We start from the raw sequence: 12,165 nt of genomic DNA, 5'->3' as shown, positions 1-12,165 counted from the left end.
CAGGCGGTTCCCGCCGAAAGCCGCTCGGGTACCGCCCGTTCCCCTGTGTGGGGCCGCCGGGCCGCATTTGGGGCCCTGCCCGGGCTGATGCCGTCCCAGGTCGAATCGTTCGCGTCAGTTCACTTGGGATTGAAGGAACCTGCTTAGAGTGCCTAAGAAAACTATTTATTATTTTAAAACTATTAGTTAAACGGTTTAAACTGTTAATCTAGCAGTTCAGGAAGCTCACAGAGGAAGTGAACACAAGTGAGAAAAAAGTCTCAAACCCCAGATTTTTTAGAGGTAGTAGTACTGCAGAGAAAGTAGGTAAGAACACGCTATTCCGTGTGGTGAACCTGCAGGTAGCAATGTCAACGCTGGGACAAATGTGTAAATCTCTGAGGTTTTTTAAATCTCTAATCTCAAACTGGTTCTGTAAAGTCATTCTGAACTCATAGGAGCTCAATTATTTATGGAAGCACAGCACTTGGTAGCTGGAAATGGCACATTCCGTCTAAAAATGTATTCCAGAGAGAAGAAATCAATATTAGCAATAGGATTCAACCTCAGAAGTATGTGAAAATACAGCAACACCACATATATATGATCAGCATGAGACAAATATTGCTTTAAACAGCATTCAAATATATTGTGGAGCTTAGTGCAAGAAGATTTTACAAAACCACAAAGTTGAAGGTAAAGGTTTAAGTTTGACAAAGGAAAGGTCCATCAGCAATTTTTACCACTCTGGTTCTGTTACAGCCTGCGTTTCAGGCTTGCAAGCTCCCTCTTGCTGCAGTTGAGGTAAATCCAGAGAGCTTTGCTAGGAACGCTTTTGACTTTATTTGAATTGTGGACACTCACCCTCATCCAAATGCGTGTGTCAAATGCATTTTCAGTTTATCAAACCATATGTGGTAAAACTACAGAGTGCAGTCCAGGGCATGCAAGCAGCAGAAAAGGTTTTATCACCTTTTCACACACTGTTGAGGCAAATGCCACACTTGTACCTCATTACTATATATATACACACATATATATACATATATATATGCCTACCTTTATGTTCAATTTATTTGTTTACTTCTTTTGTACAGTCTTAGCTATTCCCGTCATAGGGAAAAGACAATGGAAGAAAACATGTCAGGAAATTGTGAATAGACCTCCTGCTGCCATTCTGTTAGGTAATGATTTTTCATTTGTGTTTTTTTTAAATGAAGTTTTGAAAGATTTTAATTTCTGTATATACAAACCACAGCTGAATAACTAAAGCTTAAGCAAGAGTACTGACTAATCAGGGGCAGTTCATGCACTTAGTGTATGTCAGTTTAAGAACAACTGTGCAAATCAATGGTAGTAAATTTTCTCTGTAACAATTATACAATATAGTCAGGATGATACATCCATTTTCTACTTCATTTTTCATAGTAGTCATCATTTCTGCACAGAAGAAAAACCCCAAAGAAAAGTTAATCACAACTATAAAGGGTGTTGAAAACCACAGAAAAAAATAGGGTTTTTGTGGTTAAATAATATCCTGAATAACTAAAGTGTTGTTCTAAAGAACTTAAAGAAGTCTGTGAACTTATAAAATCATCTTGTTTGAGGAAATGGCCTCAAGTAGCCCCAGGAGAGGCTTAGGTTGGATATTTGAAAAAATTTCTTCACCCAAAGGTTATCAAGCATTGGAATAGAGTACTTAGGGAAGGGGTGGAGTATCCATCCCTGGGGATATTCAAAAGACCTGTGGATGTGGCTCTTAAGGACATGGTCTAGTGGTGGCCTGGGCAGTGCAAGGTGAAAGGTTTGGCTTGATCTTAAATGTCCTTTCCAACATAAATGATTCTATGCTTTCCTAGCAAACATAAGACATAGTGGATCAAAAATTGCTCCTGAAGGAGTGTGATTTAACCTGGAAAAGATCATCAGCCAGTCACATTTGTGTCAGATATCCCATTTCAGTAAATCCTGCATAGATTTTTAAAAATAAAAGGAAAATTAAATGGAATTAAGAGTGGAAAACCTGTGAGCAGATTTAATAGATATTTTATCAACCATATGTGTGGTTTAAGTACTGCGATATTACTTGAAAATAAAGACATATTATTGCATCTTGATTACCAACAATCCTTTGTTAATCTGCCTGAGCCTCCCCTGCAGATAGGATACCACTCAAAAATGACATAAATGCTGCTCTGTCTGTTGGTAGGTCCCATTCCTTGTGTGTTCTCAATGAGAAAGGTAAACAGTCCAAAATAGGGTGCGGGGGAGAGAAACAACCCCAAAACCCCCTCATCCACAGTTAGGTGACGTATGAATTCTGTATCTAGGAGAACAGATCCAGGACAAACAGAAATACTGGTATTTGCTGACCATTCATTGAATACACAGATAATGTTCATTCACCCTGGGGAAAACCCCAGGCATTCTACTGCCTTTTCTTAATGACTGGTTTGATAAATATTAATTGAATAATTCGTTTTACTCAGTTGAAACTCATCAAAAATATGTTCTAGTTGGTGTATAAAATGGTTGTATTATTGCAGCACTTAGTTAAATAAGAGGATCTGATGATTCCTCATCACTGCACTAATTTACTAAAAAGTAAATACAAATACAACATTGTGGCACTCAGCATTGTGGGTTTGCTATTTTATGTGGCAAGATTTGATCAAACTTCTTAGGGAAACCTTTACCAAAAATATGAAACCTAAAAAAAGACAAGAAATCTGTATTGAAAGTATTAGTTAAAGATTCAGTTTTATGAATAACTGCAACAACAAATATTTGTTTAGAGTTGCCTGTTACACAGTCTTGTATGCATAAATAAATAATAGTCACGGCAGTTCTAATGCTAATCCAAGGTGGGTACATGGGTTGATAGCTCAATAGCAAGTTTTCTTCTCCTATTTTACTGCATTAATATTATAAAATCTCAGCTCCTACCCTCTGACTGTTGGCAAGTGAACAGATGGCAAATTTTATCCACTGTACCTCACTGAACAGAATAGATGCCTATTAGCAGTTGGGAAATCAGGCAGGTAATGTTGCATCAACTCTCATCACAAAGTCTACAGAGATAAGAGGACTTTGTGGTGAGTTAGTTCAGGTTGCCAAAAGCCAAAAGTGTTTGGACAACTTTTGAAAATCTCCAAAAAGCAGTTATGCCACAGCCTCTCTGAGCAGCCAGTTCCTTGTCAACTTTCATTATGAGGGATGTTTTGTTCCTTCCAGCTACTGAGGATTTCCCTTGTCACAATTTTGGATTGTTACAGTCTCAGAAGTAACTATATATTTAAAGCACATATTTTTGGACCTAACAGATGGAAAAGATCAATATTCATGATCTTGCCATTTTGCCTTTCTAAAGAAAAGTTTAGTATGCCATAAAATAATAGTATTTGATACTGAGGTTAGTCTTATTTATCTTTTGATTTAAAATTTTCATGATAACTTCATTTTTCACTGTTTTTAATCTTGTTTCTAAGTAATACACAGGAGATTTCATTAGCACCAAATGCACTTGTAGACAATAAGTGAAAATAAAAGGTGCTTAAACAATTATGTCAAATACTAAAATAAACACCCAAATTACAAGATCTGGAGTAGCAAAATAGTCAAAACAACTGCTATTACTTAGAAAACTGCTAACAATTAAGATAATTCTTAGAAATTTTTGCAATACTTAATCTTATTAGCAGTAAATAAACCCAACAGATTAAGATACACTAAGATGTCTGATGCACTAAGAAGATGCCAACACATAGCAATCTGCTTTCCCTTTTCCCTTGTGACAGCTGGAGAGTCTCAGTTCTCAGTGGAGAAGAACTGACATCTGCAGAAAGCTGTGATACTATTTCACTGTGTGTCCTTTCTCTCTGTGATCAAACAATAAAGTATAAAAGACTTGCCATGCACAAATATGTAAGAACTAAATGATATGCAAATGGAAACCTCTCTTAATCATAAAAATAACTTCAGTCATCTGCAGAAACCCCAGTTCTGTTTCTCAGAATAATTTTAAGCCAGACGTGTTGTCTAAATCCTAACACAATGATTATTTTTCCCCCTATAAAAATGCCACATTTGTTTCTAAATAACTAACTAAATGTGCACCCTTTCCCATTATGCTCCACGATGACCCTTGCATATAATTATCCTCACTGGCTTCTATAAACAAGTTTTCAGAGAAATCTAGATTTTTAAGACGTGGAATTGCCACTGACCTTTTTTAAAAGCCTGGACCCAAAGATCTTTACAGCTTTCATGTGATTAAAAAAAAACAAGGACAGCAAAGTGTAAATACCACATGGTACAAAATAATGCTGTATCCACAGATGAGGACAGCTCCATGGCCAATTTGACTGTGACAGGTGGTTTTCAAGGGAGTTTGAAGAATCATTTCCTTTATCTACTGCACCTTATCTGCATCTAAGAGATTTATTATAGAACCTGCATTTCTGCATGAAATTTCTAAGGTGAGAGCTTAGTCTATCTTATCAGTATTGATCACATGCATGTCATACCAGCTGAGGTTTGGAATATAAATTACATTGCTGTATTTTATCCTGAGCCAGGAAATCTTCAAAAAACAGACAAGTTCTATCATAAGAAGAATCTAACTTAATTTTTCATGAGGGCTTTATTTAACAGAATTTTTGAGAGTCATAGCTTTTTGCTTCAGTGATGTGCTGTGAAGATGAAAATGCCACTAGTAATGTAGAAAATTGGTTGAAATAAAAATGTGCTTATTTTAATGAATATGCTGCCTTTAAGTGAGGAAGGAAGCAATAGTAGTCTAGTCTGGACCAAACATATTTGATTTTAAATTATAAGTGTAGTTTCATTCATGGATAAGGATTTGAATTTATTCATTGTAAAAGCACACATAAACATCTGTTAATCCAAAGCCAAGCCATCACCCTTTCTAAAAATTTCAGTTCTTTGCACATTCACTTGGACTTTGGAACAGTCCTCCAGAAAAACCCACTAAGTCATAAATGAGAGAATTATAGAATCTTCTGAGCAGCTTTTTAATACAAATATGTTATTTTTCTTCTGCATGCTCTTGTACACTGGCTGGGTGCTTCAAGGGATGCAAAATCTGCTATTCAAAGCTGAACTCGTGCAGGCTTTTCCCCAGTGGATCACACTCTCCAGACCCTGCAAGGCCACACTCAAGAGACGGTGAGTTGCTGGGTTTGGGGATACACCTTTCCACCCAGCTCAGCAAGACTGCAAGGACTGAGGGTTACTGTAATCTCTCATTGCAGAAGAACGTGGTCTTTATATTGCCACTTAATTGTTGAAATTAACTTTCATATGAGGAACTAACTTTTGAATGGTGTTTTTAAAGCTTACCTAAATTCAGAGTTTACTGTATTTCAATTGAAGATAAGTACACTTACCAGTCCAACTTTATTGTTTTATATGCGTAATTTGGGTATTTATTATACCAGGATTCTCACATAAGAAGTAGGTATGTAGCCAAATGTAAGTAGGTTATCACTTATTCCACAAGTGAGGCACTTGAAGTTCACAACATATAGCATATTTGAATACCGTACTTGCACTTGGACACAAAATATCTGCCCTTAAATTCTTTATTCTTTAGTTCTTCTCAACTGCTAAGAGATACTAAGCCTCAAGCCTGATTTTAAGAGCAAAAGTCTGCCTCAAATGTCACTTTTATATTTGGCCTTCCAATCTTCTCTGAAACTTTGCTATTATTTGGCTTTTTCTAACATTCAGACACTTAAAGCTGTAGCCAAGAGTTGCAACTTTTTTCCCCATAGGCAATGTGACAGTGCAACACTGCCACCACCCAAACAGGAGATTCATGTAAATACTGATACTGCTCTAGTGAAATCCCAACTTCACTTCTATTGGAAACTTTAATAGTGATAGTTCATAATACGGTTGTAGATGTCAAGTTTGACGCTCAGATTGTGCTAAACCCATGTATTTCAAGGCTGTAATACAACTGTCCCAAATCAGAAAGTGGCACTGGAGTGTCATGGTCAACTTCTCAGCAGAAAGGCTCCTTCTTTGGTAAAGCTCTCCTACAAGTAAGTGTCACTTCCTTTTCCTTGTCCTTCACTTGATATTTTATGAATAAAAAGCTTTCCATAAAAACAGAGCGAGACTTGCCAAACAATCAAATTGTTTGGCAACATCCTACTCAGGTTGATTTTTTGACAGTTCTAGCTGTATCCCAGTCTTTGTGACCTCTTAGGTACAAGTGGATTGTCCCCACAGCCTCTTGCATGCTGCTTAGGAAGCAATAAAAGCAACCTGGCCTAGACTATATGTTAACTATTTGTAGAAAACACTGGAAAACACAAACCCTTAATTTTCAGAATATTCCAAAGACTTAAATGCCAACATGCAATAATGAAGCTATTTATAGATTAGCCTGATTTCTGAAGCTTGCCTTTCTCATGAAACATTAACCCTCTGCACAGTCAACATACGTGACTTGGAAAGGCTGAAGCCTATGGATACGAATTGGATTTTAAGTTGCTGTACATATTGTGAGCTGTCCCTTATCAGGAGGAAGCTATTTAATAATACCTAATAAAATAACAACTTAACAACTACCTTCTACAGGTGATTGGGTTTTTTAGGTGAAAGGTTGTACTTGGCAGATGAGGAAGAAATTAGGAGCCTCTTCTTATCATGTTTCTACATCTTTATTTTTGACAGTAGTGGACCATATGTACTTTTTTTCTGGTGTTACTATAACAAAGAAGTACTCTGTTAAATAATAAACATGTGCCTGAATTAGGTACTCATGTGCTCTGCTGCAGGAGCCTCAAGAGATTATTGGAATGACAAATCTCTTGGTTTATGGATTAAAGAATGTGAAGTAGTAATTCTGAACAACAGACACACATAGAGTTGCCAGTTACCTTATACATTATACCAAATCCTAGTTCCATAAAAGGGTTAACTGCATAGACACTGGGATCCATCTGAATTCCAGTGCTAGATCAGAAACTGCTTATGTTCAAACCTTTTTTTAGTTTAATCTCAGTTTAAAAAGCCTTTAAAATACCAAGATAAATGTTTTTGATCCAGCTGAGACTTCTATATAGTAGTCTCCAGCACACCCAGCACAGGCCTGCCTATCCATTCTGCCCTTATTCAACTTACTCACCTTTATATAATACCAAATTCTGTCCTGGGTAGATACCCAGGTGTTTTGTCCCAACATGAAGCATTTCTCCTGCAGACAGTCTGTGTCATTTAAATTTTTACTTTCTCTCCTCTAAAATGCACAGGATAAGATCTGCGCAGAGTGAAAATTACTAAGAATAGAACAGTCAGTCCTCACTTTAAAAACCAATTACTGCCAAATATGGAAGATATCTTTTGATCCTCTGGAAGAAGCTGAAGTCATCGTTGAGATGCACAGCCTCCAAGCAAAATTCAGCTTGCAAGCTGGCAAACTGTCTGGTGAGACAGTGCTTTCCTATGAGGATCAATGAAGCTGAGCATGCCTAAGCATACAATTGCCCACAAAACACACAGTCCCATGTAGTTTGTCTCTGTTCACTTCATGGGAACAGGGAGCACAACAAACGCTTGCCATTACAGCAACTAGCAGACCAGATTCTGTATTCAGCATTTGAGTATAGCAGCACAAGAATAACATGGGAACTATGACTGTGTTGTTGAAATTGTCTGGTCTGCAGTGAGATTTCTCCCCTGTAGAGGCTCTGGGACCTGTGAAACTGATAGTTAGCTGCTCTTGGAAAATTCCATGGAATAAAACCAGGAGTGTGAGATTTTTGTGTACAAAGCATAGAGCTGGTCAGTATAAGTACCTTTGGTGAGCTGAATTTTGCTGGCATCCTACTTCTGAAACTTGTCACCAGCATGAAAGGAGCCCACCCCCAGTCTCCTTTAGAGTTTGAAACAATCCTTCCACTGTTCTAAACTCCATAGGAACACTGTGTGTGCTTCTGCCATTAAAATGGTCAAAACTGAAGACGACACTACTTCTCTTGAGACCAAGAAAAATATTTGAAGTTAGTGGAATAATAATGATTTTCCTGACACAACAGTTTGGCCAATAATCACATTAAATTTTATTGACTTTGAGAATACACAATTTTGAGAAAAGCTACTTTAAATTATAACACTCTCCCAGGCAGAGATATCAAGAAGTAAATAAAAATGTTCTTTGACACATAAGCATTTAAAGTACAGTCACTGAAGTGTCCTGTCCCCCACGTCCTTGAACTCTAGCTGGCATTTGTCAACATAGGGATCATCTGAGAGAATCACCATCACCTGATTTCCCATTTCATTTTAACAAGGCGATCTGCAGGAACAGATGTATTTCTTGCCTAATGCCCTCAGTCAGCTGCTTTTACCACTGAGGTAAAAGTTATGCAGGAAGGAAAACACTGAACAGATGGGTGTGTTTACAAGGGAGTTAAACTGCGTGCAGAAGCACCACTATTTCTGGGAATCGGGGTAGTCAGGAAAGGATAAAAGCATATCATAATTAATAAAGGCACCAGTCAGTTCAATCATATAGGAGTTTTTTAGGCTGTGATTGGAAAAGGAGACTTTTTCCAATTTTTCTCTTCCATAGTTAATGCTAATAAGCTGTATAGAAATACATTTTTTCACTTACAAAATATTTTGTATAACACTAGTTTTTACTGAATATGTAAGAAGCACTAAGAATATGTAACCATCCAATGTTAGTCTGGGATTTGAATAGTTCAAACTCCAAAATACAACCCATTTGCATACTGTAAAGACAAGACATGGAAACTTAGGTACATTTACAGCAGTTTAGGTTTGTACTTTTTTTAATGAAAGAAAATGTGTTCAGATTACACAGAAACTCGAAAACTTCAGCGGACATAAGAATAATCTTGAAAAAAACACTTGGCACATAAATTATTACATGTTCTCAGATGAACTAAACATGAAAAAAGAAGAATCTTTCCACTTATCTAACCTAAAATAGATAGTTGGGTTCTTTCTGAGATTTTCCTTTGTAGAGGAATGAAGACCAGCTCTGAAGAGGACATAAGTTTTAAGATTTTCCACTTGAAGAGGACTGTGTCCCACAGGACTGGGTCCAAAGTGCACAATTAACTTGACTGTCAGCCAGTGCAGAAGATCAGTCAGTACTGGTTTGTAGAGTCAGTCCATAATTAGCTGAAAAGCAAATCTCAGCTCATAATCCTGGTGTTTAAACTGAGATCAAAACAGAGTGATCTGAAAGCTGGCTGTATTGACCTATGGTTGTTAGTCCTGAGGCTGGTCCAGAGATGAACCTTTATGTAAAACCCTTGGCAAGCTTTGTGCTCATATAGGTAAAAGCAACAAATAATGAAGGAGGGTAAACAATAGCTCTGCAACTGCAATGAGACTTTCAGGAGAAAGTGCTGGAGCAGAAAATGGCAAAGGGCCTGCTTAGATGTCTGTAGTTCCTTAAGCCTGGCTAAAGAGGCTTTATCCTCTCTCTTTGTTCAGCAAACCCTGGCCCTGGCAATCCCAGGTTGCTGAAGTCCTCTGTTACAGACAGGCCTTTACCAAAGGGGAACAACTCCTGTTTCAAGCACCTGATGCAAATTAACAAATAGCAATTCTTCTCTTTGTTGGGCACACACTTTGATTACACACTGTACTAGCTTTATGACTTCATAAAGTAGTGAACACACGATCTAATCTGAACTGTCATTTTGGTTTGATTATAATATTGCTCATTTTAAGTTTATAGTAGTTGAGCTTATGTGATGTGCTTCTGTGATGCTAATATTTACCCTTATCATTTAAAATAATAAAATATGAAAGAGCACACAGAACTAGATTATGTCTTCATATTTAAGAACCCTTTGCAAGTTTCTCATGAAACACAAGTTAGGACTTCTAAAAACAAAGGCCTTCATTAGAGTAGGTCACCCCTTGTCAAGAAAGATTAATTCAAATGTATGCACTAGCATGATTGGAGGACAGGTAAACATATTTTACAGGAAAATAATAGAAAAGCTTGGCTAGCAAACTGAGGGATGATAGGAATACCACTTAGTTCTTAAGGCTTCCTTTTTTGGGGGAAGTTAATTCTAAAACCAGAGCTTAAGATCTTCTCAGTTTTTATGGTTTGGATCTGATTTTTTTTTTTTTTTTTTTTTTGGAGGATGTTTCTTTACTTTAACAAAGCTCCCATTCCTGTTTAGCCCACACCACTTTCTTTGCGATTTGGTCTTTTTGAAAACACATTAGACAGGGGTGCATACATCCAAGTCTTTGATAAGCATTCCTTAAATCTTCTCCATACAGCTTAAATTAAATTTCCTTTCAGAAGCCTCTTCATTTGTCTTCTTTTATGTATTACTGTAGTGAATCCTGTTTTTCCTCCTCCAAGGTTGGTATTTGAGCACGTGGTGGTCTCTACTGCAAATCACAACTATTCATTCACTGTTATGAATCTTGCATACTGGTTAGGACTATGTCAGGACTGATTTCTCATGCTGTGGGTCTCTGGCTACTTGATGAACCAAGCAATTACCCTGCCTTGTGTCCCGGCATGGCATTTACTCAATATGTCCAGGCAGCTTGAGTTTCTCAGTCTCACATCTGTTATAATTTCATGGTCACCATTTGGGTTTTATGACAGATGATTTTACTTCAACTGCCCTCACTTCAAGCACAGCATTTCATTTCATAGAATTTCAGTGCTGTCATATACTTAGCAATAAAAAAGAAATCAAAAATAAACTACACACAGAAAAAAAACAAAAACAAACCACAAGACTTATCAATTTTTATAACATAAGGCAGAGTTTGAAATATTTGGCACACACTTCTTACATGCTCATCAATCCTTAACAGGCTTGTAACATCCTCTGGTTGCCTTTTCTTCACTGTGAGCTCAAATTTGTCCCTAAACTGCAGTGCTTAGCCATGAAAATTTTCTGTTCTGTCCTCTATCAGGAATGCTGAACGAGCACTTTCCCGGAAGATACTTATGAATAACTCTTTTCCTAATGCAAACAGAAACTGTCCAGTACCAGGGTGGTTCTTTTAGATCCTGATAAATAGGGCTGTCTCAATATTAGACAACTGAAAGAATTAATTCTTTTCTTCACTAAGGATGCTCCAAAATGGTTTCCATGCAGTTTTACCTAATCCAAGGTATGGGCTCTTAGCTCTGTGCCAGCCCAGTGGGAGGGTGTGCCAGATTTTCCAGACCAACCAACCTGCTCAGCACACAGCCACAGATAGTAGAGTTCATGGCAGCACCTCCTCTGTTACTCTCCTCCTTTTGTTTCAGCCATCTGTAACCTGAGGCTCTGTTTTGAGGCACAGCAGCATAATCCTCACTCAGACTTCCGAGAAAACCATCAAATTGTGAGCAAGAGCTGTGAGACCATATGTCAGCTGGGGCTGGACAAAATGAGAAAGATAACTTTACAGACAGAGGCAAGATTGTTGAGATGGAGAATGTCACTTCCTGGAAAGGCATAAAGGCCTGAATCAAAAACAGGGGTTCAAGGGTGGCAACTCAGCAACTCTGGGGGTGAGCCTGTACCAGGGAACAAGGGAACATTGTTTTCCCCTGTCACTGTCAGGTCCCTGCCAGCTCTCCTTAGCCTGGGAACTTGTCACTCTCAACTATGTGCGTAAGGCAACAAATAATTGCTTTGTAGCTTAAAGGTATGTGTATCCTGCTTGCACCACCTCTTTCTACACACTCAGTTGCCAAAGCGAAATGACAGAGGAGAAAGAGGACACCTCCACTATACCACAGCTGCCAGCAAGACCAGGATGCCTCACAAGATGTCTTTCCCTGAATGATGCTTCGTACTCTGCATACAAGCACAGAAAAAACCTGTTGGTGCTTTGTTACATGCAGACAAACTGCCACTAGATGGAAAAAGCAAAATCTGTTCACTTGTAGCAAATGCTGGGGGGAAGAACCAAACCACAAAACAAATACAAACCACAAAATAAACACCTGATCATCATTCACATCTACTTCTGTCTGATTATCAAGCTTGATGGCCTACCAGTTTATCAGGGCCACTGCCAAAAAGACCTCCCATTCCTCATAGTTGGCAGCACAGAACATGGAAGCACAGACCAGGAATCCTACTGATGCTCAGCAGACGCAAGGTTACAATGAGAGCTGCTGTTTTAAAGTATGATACAACTTTT

Source organism: Corvus brachyrhynchos, unplaced genomic scaffold (genome assembly GCF_000691975.1).
Source record: "Corvus brachyrhynchos isolate BGI_N302 unplaced genomic scaffold, ASM69197v1 scaffold200, whole genome shotgun sequence".
NCBI lineage: Eukaryota > Metazoa > Chordata > Aves > Passeriformes > Corvidae > Corvus > Corvus brachyrhynchos.
Note: the sequence above shows the minus strand (reverse complement) of the source record.